The following is a 17953-nucleotide window of genomic DNA, read 5'->3' on the forward strand; positions in this document are numbered from 1 at the left end:
CTATTAGTAGCACGAGGCATTGCTAACGTGAGGAGACAGTTCTAACCCTCTTGTAGTGCAGCACTAACTAGCCCGTTGAAGCGGTGGTAGTGGCTATAACCAAAATGGGAGGAGGGACATTTCTGTCCACCGGAAGGCAAGGCGGTGGATGGCGGTGCTTATTAAGCACCTATTGTGAGCCAGGACTGGAATTTGCTCATTCACTACTTATCTCATTTAGTCTCTCAATAAGTGGGTGAGATAGCTTTCAGGATGATTTCCTTTTCTGAATTATGGATTAAAGTGACTCAACTTGCAGATTTTAGGTGAATAGTCTACAATTCTACTAGATCTATCTGAGCATGAATGCTTGCTTTTTGTACTGCTGTAATAAATGAACGTGAATGCACTGAAACCTCTCCTACTAGAATGTTAGTCTATAGCTCTGACCTCGTCCTTCAAAAAAGTCATATTTCTATTTTCTCTTTAATGGATGTGACAATGATTTGTCCTTTTAATTCTCTCGTGATTTTGTTTACACCATTGCTTAACTTAGCAGACCATGTGCTTCTTGAAGAGGCTCGGGTGAGTTTCAGGCAGCTTTCTTTATCAGATCAGAGCTGAAACTCTGAATCAAAATACGTGTGTGGCTGGTTGGGGCTGTGAAAGCTTAATGTCTTCAGTAACCAGTGCATGCCTACCTGAAGGAATTTTGGTATGTATCCTGGCAGTCTCAAAGGGGAACTTTTGGACAACAGAAGCATTGGGATGGAAACATGTCCTTAACCAGACAGGATGCCACATTCAGCAAGGAAAGAACCTTAGCATGGAAACACTTCTCCTTATTTTAATGGCTAAATGACAAGATTGAGATTATTCTGAAGTATGTTTATCACTGTGCTATTACTACCTGTTGCTTGGCAACCAAGAGTTTGAACAGTCATCAGTGAAAGGACCAACACTTCCAGTTCTGTGTCTGGTTCTGGCTGGCATTGGTGTGGGGCTTGGCGCTGGACAGGAGCTACTCAGATGGCTTCTGCCTCATCCCAGAAAGTTGCTTAGCAAATAATAGGCACTTATACATATGCCTTTGTGATCACATAGTCAGATGAATGAAGGAAGGACTTGTCCTGCAGGGATCTTACTTTTTTTTTTTTTTTTTAAAGCTAACCTTCCAATGAATCCTGGAAGTATTTTCAAAAAGGGAAAGAGTGGAGCAGGCCTCTGAAAGGAGTATGTCTCGTGTGTGCATGCGTGTGTGCATGCGTGTGTGCATGCGGTGTGTGTGTGAAGGAGGAGAGGGAGGGGAAAGACGAAGTCCTGGAAAGTGGTTAAAAAGAAGGGTTTGAAGGCTCTCAGGTTCTTGGCAGCTGCCATCCTATTGGCTACATATGCTGATGTGCAGGTCACTATATAGTGACCTCCATCCTAGTATCTTGCTTTCTCTAAGTCTGTGAGACTACTGTGAGACTACTGTTCCCTGGTGCCAGGACTGGCTGGGAAGGTGGGTTGTTTGCTCTCTGACAGGCCAGGCTCTGCCTCTCCCACCTCACTTGGTAGATGAGGTGCTGACCTCCAGAGTGTCAGGAGCGTAGGATTCCCTGCTCTGAGCATGAATGCATCCACGTGAGCAGTGCAGGCCTATTTGTTGTACAAGAAATGACTGCCGAGTTATGAAACATGGCTCATTTCTAGCTAACTTGTCTTGTTTCCCCTGCAGCTCTTATTATGTTAAAGCCTGTCTCTCCCAGTGTTATCTGATGGTTTCCTAGGAGATGCCCTCACCGGCCAAGCTCTCTGCTGATGCTGGAGTTGGATATTATCTATAGGCACTAAATATCTGCTTTGTTCACTCAGCACTGTTCTGCCCTTTCTCCCTGGGCTGGTGGCTAGTTTCTTGCAAGGGTCCCTAATGGCTATGCAGAGAGGGAAAGGCTAAATGTATCTGCCTTCCCACATCTTCCACAGCCATGAGCTGGGCTCTCTGCTCTGATAGATTTACTCACTAGTACTTTTTCATTTCAAGCTAATGTAAAGAATTTGTTAGTTGCTAGTGGGTTTTCCAGACTGAGTAAAAGTTGGTGCCCAGACACATTGCCAGATTTCATATGAGAGAGCATAGAGACTCCTTCCTCAGAAGGGTAGGTGAAGTTATTTACTCTTCTTACACCTCAGCTTCTAGCTCTGTAAAATGGAACCTCTGTGGTAACATCTAGAAGCATCAGCAATAGCTGCTGGGAACTTAAAGTAGGGAGCTTTACTTCCTGTTTGTTAGTCTTTTCCGAGAGAGCGGTCCAAATATAGCTCCAGGCTCGCTTTCCATAATGTGATGAGAAGTGAGGGCATCCCTCAAGTTTGAGAAAGCCTGCCGTCACTGTGGGAGCAGGGCTTGACAACTTGGGCAGTATCCACACAAAGATACTGTTTCTAATCTGTCAAAATTGCTTTTTCTTAGAAGCCCTGATTATATTAACACATTCTCTATATGATCTGATTGTGCCTCTCTTAAAAATTTTCTTCTTACAACTCTAAGCAAAGCCAATCAAATTACCTCTTTATCAGGAAATAAATATATACTTTAGGGGGGAAAAGTATGCATATATATTATTTTTGGAACTGAACATAAAGGTTAATCACATATATCATGGAAATAAATATATCAGGAAATAAACATATACTTTAGGGGGGAGAAGTATGCATATATATTATTTTTGGAACCGAACATAAAGGTTAATCACATATATCATGGTTTAGCATTAGATTTCTGAAATGAGAAGTCATAGAAGATGACTAATAGGACCTGAAAAGAAATAAGAACCGTGAGAAGAAAATGTGATATAAATGAGTGTCTGAGAGTAAAATGCAGTTCAACCCATTTCCTGTAATGGCACAAGGACAGGTAACAAAAGAAAGGTAGAAGACCACTATTTGGTTCAGTGAAGCAAATCATCCTGAGACCAAATAAGTCAGTATTTGCTTCAAAAAGAAAACCTTCTCTTCACCTCCTCTCATACCCAGCCCTGTCTAGGACATATATTTGGTTGAGTTTATTAAGAGTCCCCCAAAGTAGAATAAGCATAAGTGTTCGAACAGGTGACAAAGTCTGCCTACATTGCAGCTGTTTGCAAACAGGATTATATCATCTACACCCTGGCAGCTTCATTTTTCCATTCTTTAACTATATAGATCTTTGTCTCTGGATGGACCACCTGTGTGGTCAAAGTTAAAGATGACATCATGACATAATAGGTAACAAGCTGAACTTAATTCTTGTGCTCAAAACAAGGCTGCATACACAAAGTGATACTAGGAGGCCCCACCCTGGCCATCCTCAAACTTCTGGAACCTTCCAGTTGTTGGGAAAGGCTTGACTCCTGGGGCCTCTAGAATACCAGCCAAAGTAGTGGCATTCAAACTCTTGGGGACCCACAGTAAAAAATAATTTGATGATGCCAGCTAGCACACAGATATATATATATAAAGATCTATACATATAGATAAAAATGAAACAAATATACTGCAAAACAGTATTTTATCTCACTATGTTGGATGGACTGATATTTTTCATTCCATTCCATTTCATTCCATTGCAAATAATTGGTTATGATTCTCTTAATTTCACTACTCTGTCACTGATCTAGAACCAGGTGTAGGGATAGAAAAGGTACATCTTGGGACCATGTCTTTAAGGTTGTCATTCTTTCAGGCCTGGAAGAGGACAGCTTCATGTAGCAGCCCCTACCACATCTGAATGACATCTGACAAAATATTATACAAACGACACATTTAAAAACTTTGATGGATCATCATTTTGTTTCACCATAGTTGATTGAATCAGATATAAGTTATTTGAAGTGAACTTTAATATTACAAGTATTATATTGATTTGGTAAAAAAATAATCATTTTCTTTAAATTTATTTTGGAAGGAGAACAGTAGAAAAGGGTATTGGTATTTATTGAGGCCTTATATGTGCCCATTGTATTATACATGTTATCTTAATCCTCAGGGTCACACTTAAAGGATGGTAGTATCATCATTTTACGGATAAGGAAACTGAGGTACAGAGGAATTTAAATGATATGTCTAACTCCATTAAACTCCTTAGTGAGGGAGCCAAGATTCATATCTGGGTCTGTTTCACTGGAAAGCAGGTGCCCTTTCACCTACGTTCAGCTACATTCTATGTAAGACTTCAGGAGAGCTCCAACTTCGTTAGATTGGCAAGCACAGATGACTGACATTTCTCTAGGAGGTCATGTGGTTGCTCCTGGGTTCAGAGATACTCTAAAGGTAACTGAAACAAGGGGTTTTTGATTCCATCATAAAGCTCATAGTGATATTATTAGATTTTATCACTATTGTTATTATTTGTCACTCAGAGCATTCAGCTTTGCTGTCCTCAATACACAGCACTTGCATTCATGTCCAATTTCAGGTACTGGGTAAAAATGAAGCCTTTGAATCTGCCACCGAGAAGTCTATCCATTTTTTAGGAACCCACAAGATCACCATTTGCCTATCCAAAGGCATCTGATTCTTCAGTGTTTTATGTTACTAAAAAGGGGTCTACTTTGAAAACAGCAAGGCCTTGAGGAGAAATTAGGTCTTGCCCTTAACTTAAATCCTTTCCAAATTTCAACACGCTACACTCTCCTCTCTGCCCCTCTTATCTAGGACAAGAGGCATATTGTAGCTTTTGGCTCAGTAATGGAGCCCATATTAATAGGAAAGAAAGTTCAGAAGCAGTGAGAAAATCCTGGTGGAATAGTAGAAAAAGCAAGTGGATTTTTCAAAAATGTCCTGCCAAAAACTTTTGAATTGATGAAGGCACAGTTGAGAATGTCTCCCAACATATAGGCTTGAATGACCATTTTTACTTTTAAAGCCTTAGAGAAGTTCCTCTGGCAAAATTAGCCAAGAGTTGAGTAGAAATGGATCAAAGAAGGAACAAAGGCTTTAACTGAGTGTTGAGGGTGGAATAAAACCCAGGTCCTCAACTTAGAGTTTCCACAGGTTCAGTCTCCCTGTTCTTTATGATGGTGGTTCTTTATGATGGTGGTTCTTTATGATGGTGGTTCTTTATGATGGTGGTTCTACAGATGAAACCAGAAGAGCTGGCTGGAGAGTTATATTGTCTCAGACCAGTTACTTGTGCAAGAGCATCACAATTGGAAAGACACTCACTAGTATTTGAGACAAACAAGTCAGAAGTTGATGCTTTAGATGAGGAAGTGCTGAGAAGCATTAGCTCTGAGAGAGACAGTACACCACAAATCAGAATGAGGCTCCAAATTCGAGTTTGCCCTTGTTTGGGACTGGGTAGCCTATAAAACAGCCTGAAGCACCAGCAGATAGTGGGTCATGAGGGTTTCTGCTAGCTGGAGTTGTCTGAGGAAGATGGACTGTCCTGAGGGGGGCCAACAGGCTGCTCAAAAGATTTGTCATGATTCAAATGCTGCTCAGTTATTGGAAGGACAATGGTGCCCAAGGGATGCACCACCATTCTGGATCTTTCCTTGAGGCCACTAACTCAGTAATGAAGAGGCACTCTGTCACTGGTCAGGATACAGCAGTGGTTCCTGGTTGCTGGTCTATATCCTAATGCTTTTGGAAAACCAACAACAAAATGAATCATCTTACGTTTTCATGCTGTGCCTTTTGCTTCAGGCTCTGCCTCTGTCATGGGGCATCTGTAGGAGTAGTTGGCTACTAATGTGACATGCTGGGCTCAGGGAACCAATTCTCTATTTCTCTGTGTTACAGAATACATAGAGACTCAAGAAAGATGCCTATTCCCCTGTCTGTTCTATCCAGGGTCATGACCTTCAAATATATCCTGTCTGCTCAGTCCTGTCTCCCTACCATAATGTGGTGAAAGGTGTGCACTCAGGTTCTCTTTCGCCTACTTCCTCACTCCTTCCTCCCTTTCTACCTCAGACTTCAGAGCCCACTCCTGGCCCCTACTTATAGATTTTCTACTCAATCCTGTTATAAAAAATCAGTAAGAAAGTCTTCCTTATGAAGGTAAATGACAGACATCGTTTAAAAATGTGACCTTTTCTCAAGGATATTTGTACTTGAACAGGGTGACAGTGTCCCTAACAGACCAATATTTCCTCACCCTTTCCTCTATTTCCTAGTTCATGCTTTCTGTTTGCCCCATTATTTCTAAAACCATACCTCCATCCTCTACTGCCTCCAAAATGGATTTTCACCTTCTTCAATTTTCAGTTAATCACCTGGATCAATTTTTTTGTCTTTGCTCTTCATCACTTCTTTGGTTTCAACAACCAGTTTATAGTTCCACAACTATCACAGTGTTGGAACTGTTTATTTTTTCCCCAGTTCCTAAAATATACCCATTGGCACCACAATATCCAGGTCTTCACTATCACTAAACAAACCTAAAACCTTGAACCTGAGTTAGGATCTTCCAGCCACAGTCTGCATACCTTTCCCTTTTTCCTTTGCCTTTACTGGGCTTGTCAATAGCCCTACTCTTCAAATCAAGTTGAATCCACCTGAGTTTTTTGCATTGCCATCGCCATTAATGTCAAAGATTCTCAAATCAATATCCAAGACTCCTGTGTGCCTTATCTTCCTCTGAGTTGGCCATGCCACTTCCTTAAAGAGTACCATCCTGTGAAGCTGACTAAAGAAGGTCCATGGACCAAGCAGACCCACATCTCAAGGAAAGCCTGGATTTGGAGAAGCTATGGGTCTTTTGAACAATTGGGCAGCATTATCCCACCTGTCTGAATGTTTTGTCTTTTAATCTATCCAATCCAAGATACCTTGTCACTTGTGAAAACTCTAAGCAGAGATTTACCGTGACTGTCACCTAGAAAGTTTGAGAGATTTAAGTGCCCCCAACTCACAAAGAGGCAGCTCAAGTGAAATAAACACTGTGACATATAAGAAGCAGAAAGAGCATTTATTTTGGACCAGATGTGTCACTGCATATCACTGTAATGGACTGCTCTATGGCCACTGTGAAGTCCCAGGTGATGATCTGCGGCCAGTCTGCAGAGCTGGCCTTGAGTCTGCAGACTTGTTCCTTTGGAGCCTGATACCTGAATTCCTCACACCTTATATGTAATTCCTTCCTCCTGTATTGTATGTAACACATTCATTGCAGTGTGGCCAACAAGACAGTGGGTCTGTTAGAGAGGTGTTCTCAGCACTTTTAGGAACCACAGTGAATTCCCAGGCTGTACGGCATGACTTTCCCTGTGGATTCTCATACCATAGTCTTCTGGGAAATTCAGAATGATCCCCCCATTCCAGGATGGTCAGTGTTCACTTTAATATTTAGCCTACATTTATGGAGCATGCACTAAATTTAAAGTACTGTGCTCAGTCATGTATATACAGAAAGAAAAAGACATGGATACTGAACTCAAGAAATAATTTAACCTAGTGAGCTAGAGAGTAATGTACACACACCTATAGAGTGGAAAGCATAATAAATATCATATAAAACTCATGAGAACACAGATGAAGGAATGAAGGAATAAGGAATTCTGATGAAGGAAAAGGCAGTCAAAGATAGAGGAATGCTTCAAAGAGGAGCTGGCATTTAAGCTGTGCCTTGAAGAACAGATACAGCTCAATGGGCTGAGATAAGGAAAGAATAGAGAAAGGGGAGGGATTAGAAGAGGAGGGAACTATATGATAATTGTCTTTCTCTGCTTGACTTACTTCACTTAACATAATCCCCTCCAGTTCCATCCATGTGGATGCAAATGGTGGGTATTTGCATCATCCTTTCTGATGGCTGAGTAATATTCCACTGTATATATGGACCACATCTTCTTTATCCATTCATCTGTTGAAGGGCATCTCGGCTCCTTCCACAGTTTGGCTATTGTGGACATTGCTGCTATGAACACTGGGGTGCATGTGCCCCTTCTTTTCACTATGTCTGTATCTTTGGGGTAAATACCAGTAGTGCAATTGCTGGGTTGTAGGGTAGCTCTGTTCTTAACATCTTGAGGAACCTCCATACTGTTTTCCAGAGTGGCTGTACCAGCTTGCATTCCCACCAACAGTGTAAGAGGGTTCCTCTTTCTCCACAACCTCTCCAACATTTGTTGTTTCTTGCCTTGTCAATTTTTGCCATTCTAACTGGTCTAAGGTGGTATCTCATGGTGGTTGTGATTTGTATTTCCCTGATGGCTAGTGATGTTGAGCATTTTTTCATGTGTCTGTTAGCCATTTATATGTCTTTTTTGGAGAAGTGTCTGTTCATGTCTTCTGCCCATTTTTTGACTGGGTTATTAGTTTTTTAAGTGTTGAGTTTGAGAAGTTCTTTATAGATCTTGGATATCAGCCCTTTATCTGTAACATCATTTGCAAATACCTTCTCCCATTCCGTGGGCTGCCTTTTAGTCTTGTGTCACTCATATGTGGAATATAAGCAATAGCTCGGAGGACCATAGGGGAAGGGAGGGAAATTCACAGGGGGAGAAATCAGAGGGGGAGATGAACCATGAGAGACTATGGATCTGAGAAACAATCTGGGGGTTTCAGAGGGGAGGAGGATGGGGGAGGGGGTAACAGGGTGATGGATATTGAGGAGGGCACATGCCGTGATGAACACTGGGTGTTATACTTAACTAATGAATCATTGAACACTACATCAAAAACTAATTAGGTACTATACAGTGGCTAAATGAACATAATAAAAAAAATAAAGGATTAAAATTCTAATGACCCATAGGCTTCACAGTATAATTGACCTTAGTCTAGTGACTTCTTTTGAACTCACTTGCAAACTAAAATGTAACTTTATAAATTAATGTTATGAATTGGATTATTTAGATATAAGATTGATAATGGATTTGAATTTTAGACTTGAAATTGTTGAAATAAAATGTTTCAGGTGTTTGCTTCTGAAAAAACAACAACAACAACAACAACAACAAAAGAGGAGGGAACTGAGTGAGAAAAGGGCTGTGGGTAGGAACATGGGGGTGAAATAGAATGTGGAATATGTATATTTGGGGATGGGAGGGGAGAGTGAGGCAGGGCATCAAAGGCAAGATGAATAGGCCTCAAGTTAGTGTTTATTCAGTAAATGCCGACAGTTGTGCAAAGCACTAGGTTAGCCTCTGAGAAAGGAAGGAGGGATAACAGAGGGTATCCCTGCAAGGCCAGGAAGTAGAAGTCATACAAATTCAGGGGCTGCTTTTGGAGCTGGGAATGGACCCAGAGCTGTCCATAACCGTGGATTTTTCATTGCTTGAGTTCTCTCTGATCACCTCCCTTTCTCTTGGCATTCTGAATGCTCACCCTCAGTCTTTTCTTCATTTGTTAAACCCTGATGATGTGAACCATCTGACCCTTCCTAGTCCCCAGTTCTTGTCTAAGTTGATGACTCATCAATTTTTCAGCATCTAATTCTTTGTCATGTAAGTGGTAACCTAATCCTTTTATGCTTTGGCTAGCTCTGAGTGTAGGTTTTCTTCATATAAATACAGACATATTTTGCCTTGGTAATTCTGCTGCTGCATGTTTTCCCCTGCAGGCACTTACTTTGTTGTTATGTAGGCACATAGTTTTGATGCCTGGGATGGCTTTCGGTGTTATGGATGCACTAGGGGAAAAAAAACACACACACACACACACACAACACAAGAACTGTCACAATCAAAGGAGTTTCAACTTCAATGAGTAATGAAGTTTCATGAATTCCAACTTGTGGTTCCAAAAGATTTCCATAAGCCTCTTGATTTCCAAATGAGAAAATCATGATAAGCAGTTAATTAGCTCTTTAAGCAAAGAGTTGCTCTTTAAACAAAGGCAAGCCACCACAGACACTGCTGTGCACTCCACATTCTTAGGAGAGGGAGGCCAGCACCACATCCTGAAGAACATGCAATGCAAGCATGAAAATGGAATTCGTATAAATTCAAGTAATGTCCTTTGACTTTTCATTAAGCTGGGCATGTCCCAGTTACCCCTTGGGGGACTTTCTTAATGTTATCATGGCAACATACAATTAAGTCAGATTACATTTTTTTATATGCAGGGAGAGGTGCTAAGATACCATTCTAAATTATTCATCAGTTCACTTTTCACAAAACAACCCCAGATATGACTCTAAGATGTGCAATATTAAAAAATAAAAGATAATTTGATATTGCTATATCATGTAAAGAAGCTTTTCTTCCTTTCCCCAGGGAGAACAAAAGACTTAATCGAACTCCACATGTGTCACTGTGCTTATCACAGCTTACCGTATTACTCTGATTTATGTGGCAGATTGTGAACTCCTCGAGAATTAACAGAAATTTCTTCCCCAGGGCTGAAATATTCTGATTTCAGTATTATAAAGCTGGGGACAGCTTTGAAAAGGAGCTAAATCATTTCTTTTTCTCCTTCTTCCCTGCTTTGTGTGTGTGTGTGTGTGTGTGTGTGTGTGTGTGTGTGTGTGTATGTAGGTTTGACCCTCAGTTATCATATTATGGTTTCTAAGGAGTCATTAAGGACACTGATTAAATAAAGGTACCTTTAGAAGGGCATCATCCTAGTGAGCATTAAGGGATCCCTTTGTCCTTGCAACAAGACCTCTGTTTCAAAGGAGAGAGAATGCATTGGGATGCTGAGTTATACAGCTAAAGGCCAACCCCAGTGTGATAGGGCTTAGTGTGGGAAGACACTCTTTTATGGGTCTCTTGTACTCCAGGTTCTCTTAAATATTCCTATAAAGCAGTGGGTTCTCTAGGTTCAGTATTCCTCTCTTGTAATGCAGTCCACTTCCTGTGCATCCATTTGGGGGAATTGGGACTCACTAATCTTGCTGACCCCCTGGCTACTTTTTGTTAATAACAGTTTTTTGTCTCTGACCCAAGAAAGCATCCATGAAATTGTGACAACTTAACTTGTTACCTTCAAGTAGAATAACCTCTCAGACACTTTGCAGACCTTGATAGTTACTGTGAAATGCTTGTGGTTGCTTTCTCCTTCCTCTATTTCAAAGATACAGTTCTTCTTGTTGGAATACCCTATCCTACTGTGTACAGTCCTTATAGAGAGGCAAAAGTCTGAGAAGATCTCAAGAAGCACAGTCTATCATTGACCTCTAAGAAATAAAACGCCATGCACACATCCCTTTTATGCCAGACCTTCTCTTTCATGGATGTACTTGATAAATCTTGACTCATTAACCCATTGTGGGCAAGGTAGACAGAATCTCATGTGTGGCAAATGGTTGCTGCCTGGGTCTTACCTGGTCAATTCTATGACATCATGCATCTGAGAGGAGGTGTTCAGGTCTGTTGCTTAAATGCCCACTTCTGGGCCCTGTCCCCAAATTCAGATTCGGGTTACTTGACAAGCTGTGATTTCGGAAGTTACTTGATGGTGGGGCCCCAGGCACTAATTTGTGGGCCACTGCTGTTGTTCCATAGGTGTCTGTGAAAACACATAGGAGTGAGCTCCTGAGCAATTGCAGCTCTCCCTCCTGGTTCTGAGACTTTTTCCCTGTCTCACAGGAAATAGTCGTATGTTTGTTTTGAGAAAAAAATGTGGTTCCTTCCCAGGTGGGCATGATCTTCCTCAGCTGAAATGGTTGCTGTTATTATTGGTCTGCTTCTCAGGGGCTAGCCTGGCCAAGGAGGAGGTGACAACAGAACTATACCTACCCCAGCCATCTCCCACTCCAAAGCAGTTCTTCATTCAGTAAGTGTCTCCTGTGTTGCAGGGACCTTAGATCTATGATCTTCAAGTTCACAGCAACCATGAAAAGTGTGTGTCACACTGCTCACTTTATACCCAAGGACATAGGAGCTAATTCAACAAGATCACATAGCTTCTGAGTACCAAAGCTAGGATTATAACCTAGAGCTATATGAGCTCAAAACCTGCCTCCTTGTGCTAGTGCCTTGCTAATCCCACTTTCTTCGTAAAGGCTCAGCAAGATGAGATGTGGTCTGTGAAGTTCACAAAGACTGTCATTCCTTAGTTCAAACACTTCTGAAGAATCCATATCACTCATAGAATAAAGTTCGGTCTTCCTGCCTTTCAGTCAGTTTCTCTTTCCAGTTACAGTTCACTGTTCACCCCTAGACAGACCTTAAACCTCAGCCAAGTGTAAATATTCATAATTCCCTATAGTGTCATCAATTTTTTTCTCTGCTTTTGGTCAGGCACTCCCCCCCCAGCTTCAGACTGGTCACCTTTTCTCTAACAACCAACTAAAATCCTACCCACCTTTAAAGGTCTCAAATACCACTTTTGTGAACCCATTCCTGATTCCTACGACTGAATGTGAACCCTCTCTGTGTTTGACATGACAGTTCTATTTCTAAACTTGAAGGCCATGAGTGCACATTGCCTTAATGCACCTATCTCCTTAAGACTATGTGCTTCTGAAAAGCAAGTTGTCCCAGAGGCCCAGATCATTCTTGCGCTTTGAATTCACATAGCCTGCTGCCTACTAAATATCTCCCCCTGGGAATTCCACAGCTGTGTCAACCTCAATACAGCCAGAACTGAGCTCCTAACTTCCTTACAATCTGTGGTCCCCTCAGTGCCCCTAGTCTCAGTGGATGGCTCTCTTGTACCATTTGCTATAGCCAGAAAGATGGGTATCGTCGCTGATTTCTTTTTCCCCATCAGGCGTCACATCCAATCACTTAATCCTATTGCACCTGCTGCCTAAATATTCTCAGATCTAATACTTTATCTCTACTTCCACTGTAATTTCCCAAGTCTGAGTGGCCATCATTTGCCACCCAGATTACCGTAGCAGCCTGCCTTCTCACTGACTTCCAAACTTGCAGGTTTGCCTCATCCAATGTGATTCTCACTACTAGAGTCAGTGGTAGCCTTCAAAAATGCAAATCTGACATGTCATTCTCCTGCTTAGGAAATTCTCCTGCTCAGAAATTGCCCTTAGGATAAAATCTAAACAAATGGTTTACATGTTGCTTCTTTGGGTGACTCTTTTTAGACCTCTGCAGCCATGTCTTTCACAGTACTTCCCTCTTGCCCTTTATGTTTTGGCTATTTTAAACCTCATTTGTTCTTCAGGTAAGCAGTGCTCTTTCCTGCATATTTATGTTCTTTACCTCCAAAGGTACACTGCTCCTACCCCTTCCCCAGTGCATACATTCTTACCTGGCTACTCCTCTGCTCTATCTTAGTTTAGATATAACTTTTGAGAAGCTTTTGCTGACTTCACGAAGACTGGATTTGGTGCTCTTCATTGTCTTCTGTAACTCTCTCTAGTCCCCCCATCACAGCAAAGAGTTTGAATTGCCACTTTAATGGCCTGTCTCCCTCACAACATGATTAGAAGATATCCATTAGAAGCTGAATAGTCATGGAATTCTTTTCTCATGGTATTTGGGGCTCCATACAGTTGTGAACTTATGTGGAATCTAGTGCATGGAAGGGATGCTGAAAACTTGTTCTTATTTTATTTGAGAAGAAAAGAGGTATTCCCTATGCTAAATGTTTACAATGAGTTACATAGATTATTAGAGGCAGTCTTGAGTCTTTTAATTTCCATTGTTTTGTTGTTATTGTTGTTAAATTAATGCAGTCTTGGTGGCAAGCAAGGGTTAATAGCTATTTAAAAAGGACTCAGGGAATATAGGAAAGAACTTGTCTGTGTTCATGGTGACATTAATTTATGAAGAAGGGTTGGAGGAGCAAGCCAATCAAATACTGCATGCCAAATTACTATATATCACACAATTTACGAGGCAGTCAAAAGTGTTATTAAATTGGAGACCAGGACAACCTTCTTAATTCATCCTTATGACAGTGATTGTAATGACTCTAAGAACCTGGTTTAACCTGAGTTCATTTTATGAAAGGTCTTTCATTTTTAAATGTTACATTTATTGAATTTTAAAGAAAGCTTGCCTTAAAATGTATACAGTTAATGCATAATAAAAATGCCTCAATAATCAATCCACATTCAATACTTCGGTTGACATCAGCATCTGTGGGAGGCATGCAGTAGATTATGGTTTTCAAAAGTCTGGTATGGATGCAGTGTTTTATTTTTTTCTGTAAAAAATAATTTTCAGATTTCACTATGTTACTATATTACTATAGTAATCCTGCTCTTTAAAAAAAATTTTTTTTTCTGTTTTATCCATGGTCCTCAAATCTCTCCCCAAATCCTAATTTTTCTCTTCTGGTAACTCTGTAGGATTCAATCTGCCTGGCTGGGAGTGGGCCATTCTTTAATTATTCTGCTTTGCAGGTGAAGTCAGCACCCATAAACCCAAGAAGAGCCCTGGTCAAGGATGAGGGCTTGTTCTTATCAAGTGCTTTGAGTCTCACTGACCACCGGCCTCGTGGACTTAAGTGAAAACCACAACCACAGCATTATCTTTACCATTGCTGTTGGCTCCTAAGGTGCTGGGACAGTGTTGGATACAGTAAGCTTGCAAGGCTTCCTACCCTACCCTCAGCCCCCAGCTCTAAACACAAAATGGATGCTCAGTGCTCTTATGGAATGAGTAAAGAAATACTTTTAGTTATTCCATTTTTTTTCTTGACTTTTATAACCCTTTAGTTTATGCTGTCAGTTCAAGACTTAGGCTGGTAAGCACCAATGTATGGTGCCTTTTTTCAATGGGGCTGTCCTATTCAGGATATTGACATACTTTGTTGGAGTCCTTGGGTGGGATGCAGCTCTGTCAAAGCTTGCATGTACTTACTCTGGCCTCTGTTTCTCAGAGCAGCTTGCTCCCTTGGCTGCAGCCAATCAGCATATGGTGGCAGAAACTCTGGAGTGGCTTTGTTTTCTGCAGAAGTTGGGCACCCTGGAGAACAAGACATCATATGATTCTCTCTCCTAAAAGAACATGTTTCTAGTGGCCCTCCAGTTGGGACATGGGTCCTGAAAGAGCCTGATACAAAGTGGCTTAGGTTATAGATATATGATCTGAACATAGAGGTCCCAGCATGTGTCCAGTGCATAAAAAACACCTAATAATTATCATTCCCCTTTCCTATCGCTATTTCACCCTCCTCCTGGATCCATGCCATCTGTTCCCTTGGTGATGCCATCTGACTTGTTCCCTTGGTGATGCCATCTGACTTTTGGTTGGGGGGATGGGGGAAGCAGGGAACCAAGAAAGACTCCAAAATTTTGGAATCTGAGCAGACTCTTGAGAATGTATAAGAATTATTCATACAAAAAAGATTAGAATGATGTTTTAGGTAGAAGCAACAACTTAAACCAAGACAAGGAGATGAGAAATAACAAGAAGTGATGGAAAATTCCATGGAAATCGGTATGAGGCAGGAGTGGCTGGAATTGAGGGTAGAAAGTTATGGCTAAGTTATCGAGGACCTGATAGGTTGTGCTAAAGATCATAGACTTTGTTCTGAAGTCAATGAAGAGACATTGCAGAATTTTAAGTAGTGGTAGGCAATATGGCCAGATCTTCATTTTGGAAAGATCCTTCATTCTGGCTGCAGTGTGGAAGGTGGGTTCAAAAGCTTGAGGCTGAGGGAATAGTTTGAGAATCTGATGCAGAAGTTGTGTTAAGAGACAATGAGGCCTGAGGTACAGCAGAGGGATGGAGAGGAAGAGATGTTGTTCCTGCTCTATCACAACCTCTTTTGCTCTGGAATTCTTCATTTCTACTGAGGTGTTTGTGATTCCATTCTAGAATCTATCTCTGTGTCTCTGTTTCTCTTTCTCTCTCTCAACAGCAATCAAAGCTTTGTGATAAAAAATAAACCTCAAAAAAAGCAAAAAACAAAGGAAAACCTCAAAGGTAGAATTTCAGGAATCCATAATGAGTAGAGCAGCAGTTTCAGGAGCTAACAGGCATTTATGGTCTCTAATATCTTACCATATTGCTGATTGCCCTGGTTGTTTGTTCATAAGACCTTTCAAGGCTCTGATCCAGGGTGACTTTCAGGGGCTGATCTCTAGGTGTGCTGTCTCTCTGCCTTTACCCTGAGCTGCTCACCTGGCATGTGTGACATCTTCAGCTAGACTTACAACACATAGAGAGCCACCAGGAAGTGTCTAGAATTTAGTCTAATATGCTCCTTATGAGGAATGGATGCCAACTGTTGTTTTCTGCTTTCATAGGATGGGTGGGGACATTAATAAAATTTGTTTCCCGTGTAGCCCTATGTTTAGAGCATTACTTTGATTCTTTCTAAAATCTGAGAATCTATGACCAGTGATTTCTTTGTATACACTAATGTGAAAATCTCTCCAAAAGTATCCTTGCTAACATCCAGCATATGCTTGAATATGTCTGTCAGCAGGGAACTTGTTATCTTTCATGGAAAACTTTCTACATTAGGATAATCTGTCTCTACTTAAATTGTTAAAAAAATATGTCTTTTGTACTTTCCATGCATTGGATTTTATTCTATTTTCTAAACCTATAGAACATGACAGAACTGAAGATAGTCACTGTCAACTTTCATGCCTTGCATTAAAAAAACTTTTTAAAAACAATTCCAGTGTAGTTAGCATACGGTGCTATATTAGTTTCAAGTGTAAAATATAATAATCGAACAGTTCCATACATTACTCAGTGCTCATCAAGACAAGTGTACTCCTAATCCCCTTCACCTATTTCACACATCCTCCCCAACCCACCTCCCCTCTGGTAACCATTTGTTTGTAGTTAAGAGTGTTTTTTGGTTTTGTTTTTCCCTTTGTTCGTTTGTTTTGTTAAATTCCATGTATGAGTGAAATCATAAGGTATTTTTCTTTCTCTGGCTTATTTCATTTATCATTATACTCTCTAGATTCATCCATGTTGTTGAAAATGGCAAGATTTCATTCTTTTTTTCTTTATTTAAATTCAATTAGCCAACATATACTACATCATTAGGTTTTGATATAGTGTTCAATGATCCATTAGTTGCGTATAACACCCCAGTGCTCTTTCTTTTTTATGGCTGAATAATATTCCCCCCTGTGTGTGTGTGTGTGTGTGTGTGTGTGTGTATGTGTGTGTATGTATGTGTCTGTATATCACTTTTTTATTCACTCACCTATCAATGGACACTTGGGCTGTTTCTATAATTTGGCTATTATAAATAATGTAGTGGAATTACTGGATCATGAAGTATTTCTATTTTTAATTTTTTTAAAAAAGATTTTATTTATTTATTTGACAGAGACATAGCAAGAGAGGGAATACAATCAGGGGGAGCGGGAGACAGAGAAGCAGGCTCCCTGCTGATCAGGGAGCCCAATATGGGGCTCGATCCTGGGACCCTGGGATCATGACCTGAGCTGAAGGCAGACACTTAACGACTGAGCCACCCAGGCACCCCTCTATTTTAAATTTTTTGAGGAACCACCATACTGTTTCTGATAGTGGCTACACCACTTTGCATTCACACCAATAGTGCACAAGGGTTCCTTTTTTCTCCACATCTTGCCAACACTTGTTTCTTGATTTTTTGATTTTAGCCGTTCTGACAGATGTGAGGTGATACCTCATTGTAGTTTTGATTTGTATTCCTCTATTGATGAATGATGTTGAGTATGTTTTCATGTGTCTGTTGGCCATTTGTATGTCTTATTTGAAGAAATATATAGTCATGTCTTCGCATTTTTAGTTGGATTATGTGGGTTTTTTTTTTGGGTTTTGAGTTATGTAAGTTATTTATATTTTGGATACTAACACTTTTATCCAGATATGTCATTTGCAAATATCTTCTCCCATGCAGTAGGTTGTCTTTTAGTTTTGTTGGTTGCTTCCTTTGCTGGGCAGAAGCTTTTTATTTTGATGTAGTCCCAATAGTTTATTTTTTCTTTTGTTTCTCTTGCCTCAGGAGAGCTATCCAGAAGGATGTCGCTATGGCCAGTGTCAGAGAAATTCCTGCCTGTGCTCTCTTCTAGGAGTTTTATGGTTTCAGGTCTCACATTTAGGTTTTTAATCCATTTTGAGTTTATTTTTCTGTATAGTGTAAGAAAAGTGGTCCAGTTTCATTCTTCTGCATGTAGCTGTCCAGTTTT

At 40.6% G+C, this 17953-nt stretch overlaps 1 long non-coding RNA gene across 1 annotated transcript; it reads right to left on the minus strand.

The window, feature by feature from the left end:
• Window positions 1-14666: 14666 nt before the first annotated feature.
• LOC113937094 lies at window positions 14667-15553 on the minus strand. The gene is made up of 2 exons (XR_003524496.1): window positions 15305-15553; window positions 14667-14771 (listed from the first exon to the last, which is right to left on the minus strand). It is a non-coding gene; the product is annotated as an uncharacterized LOC113937094 (long non-coding RNA).
• Window positions 15554-17953: the final 2400 nt, after the last annotated feature.

Source organism: Zalophus californianus, chromosome 8 (assembly GCF_009762305.2).
Source record: "Zalophus californianus isolate mZalCal1 chromosome 8, mZalCal1.pri.v2, whole genome shotgun sequence".
NCBI classification, from domain to species: domain Eukaryota; kingdom Metazoa; phylum Chordata; class Mammalia; order Carnivora; family Otariidae; genus Zalophus; species Zalophus californianus.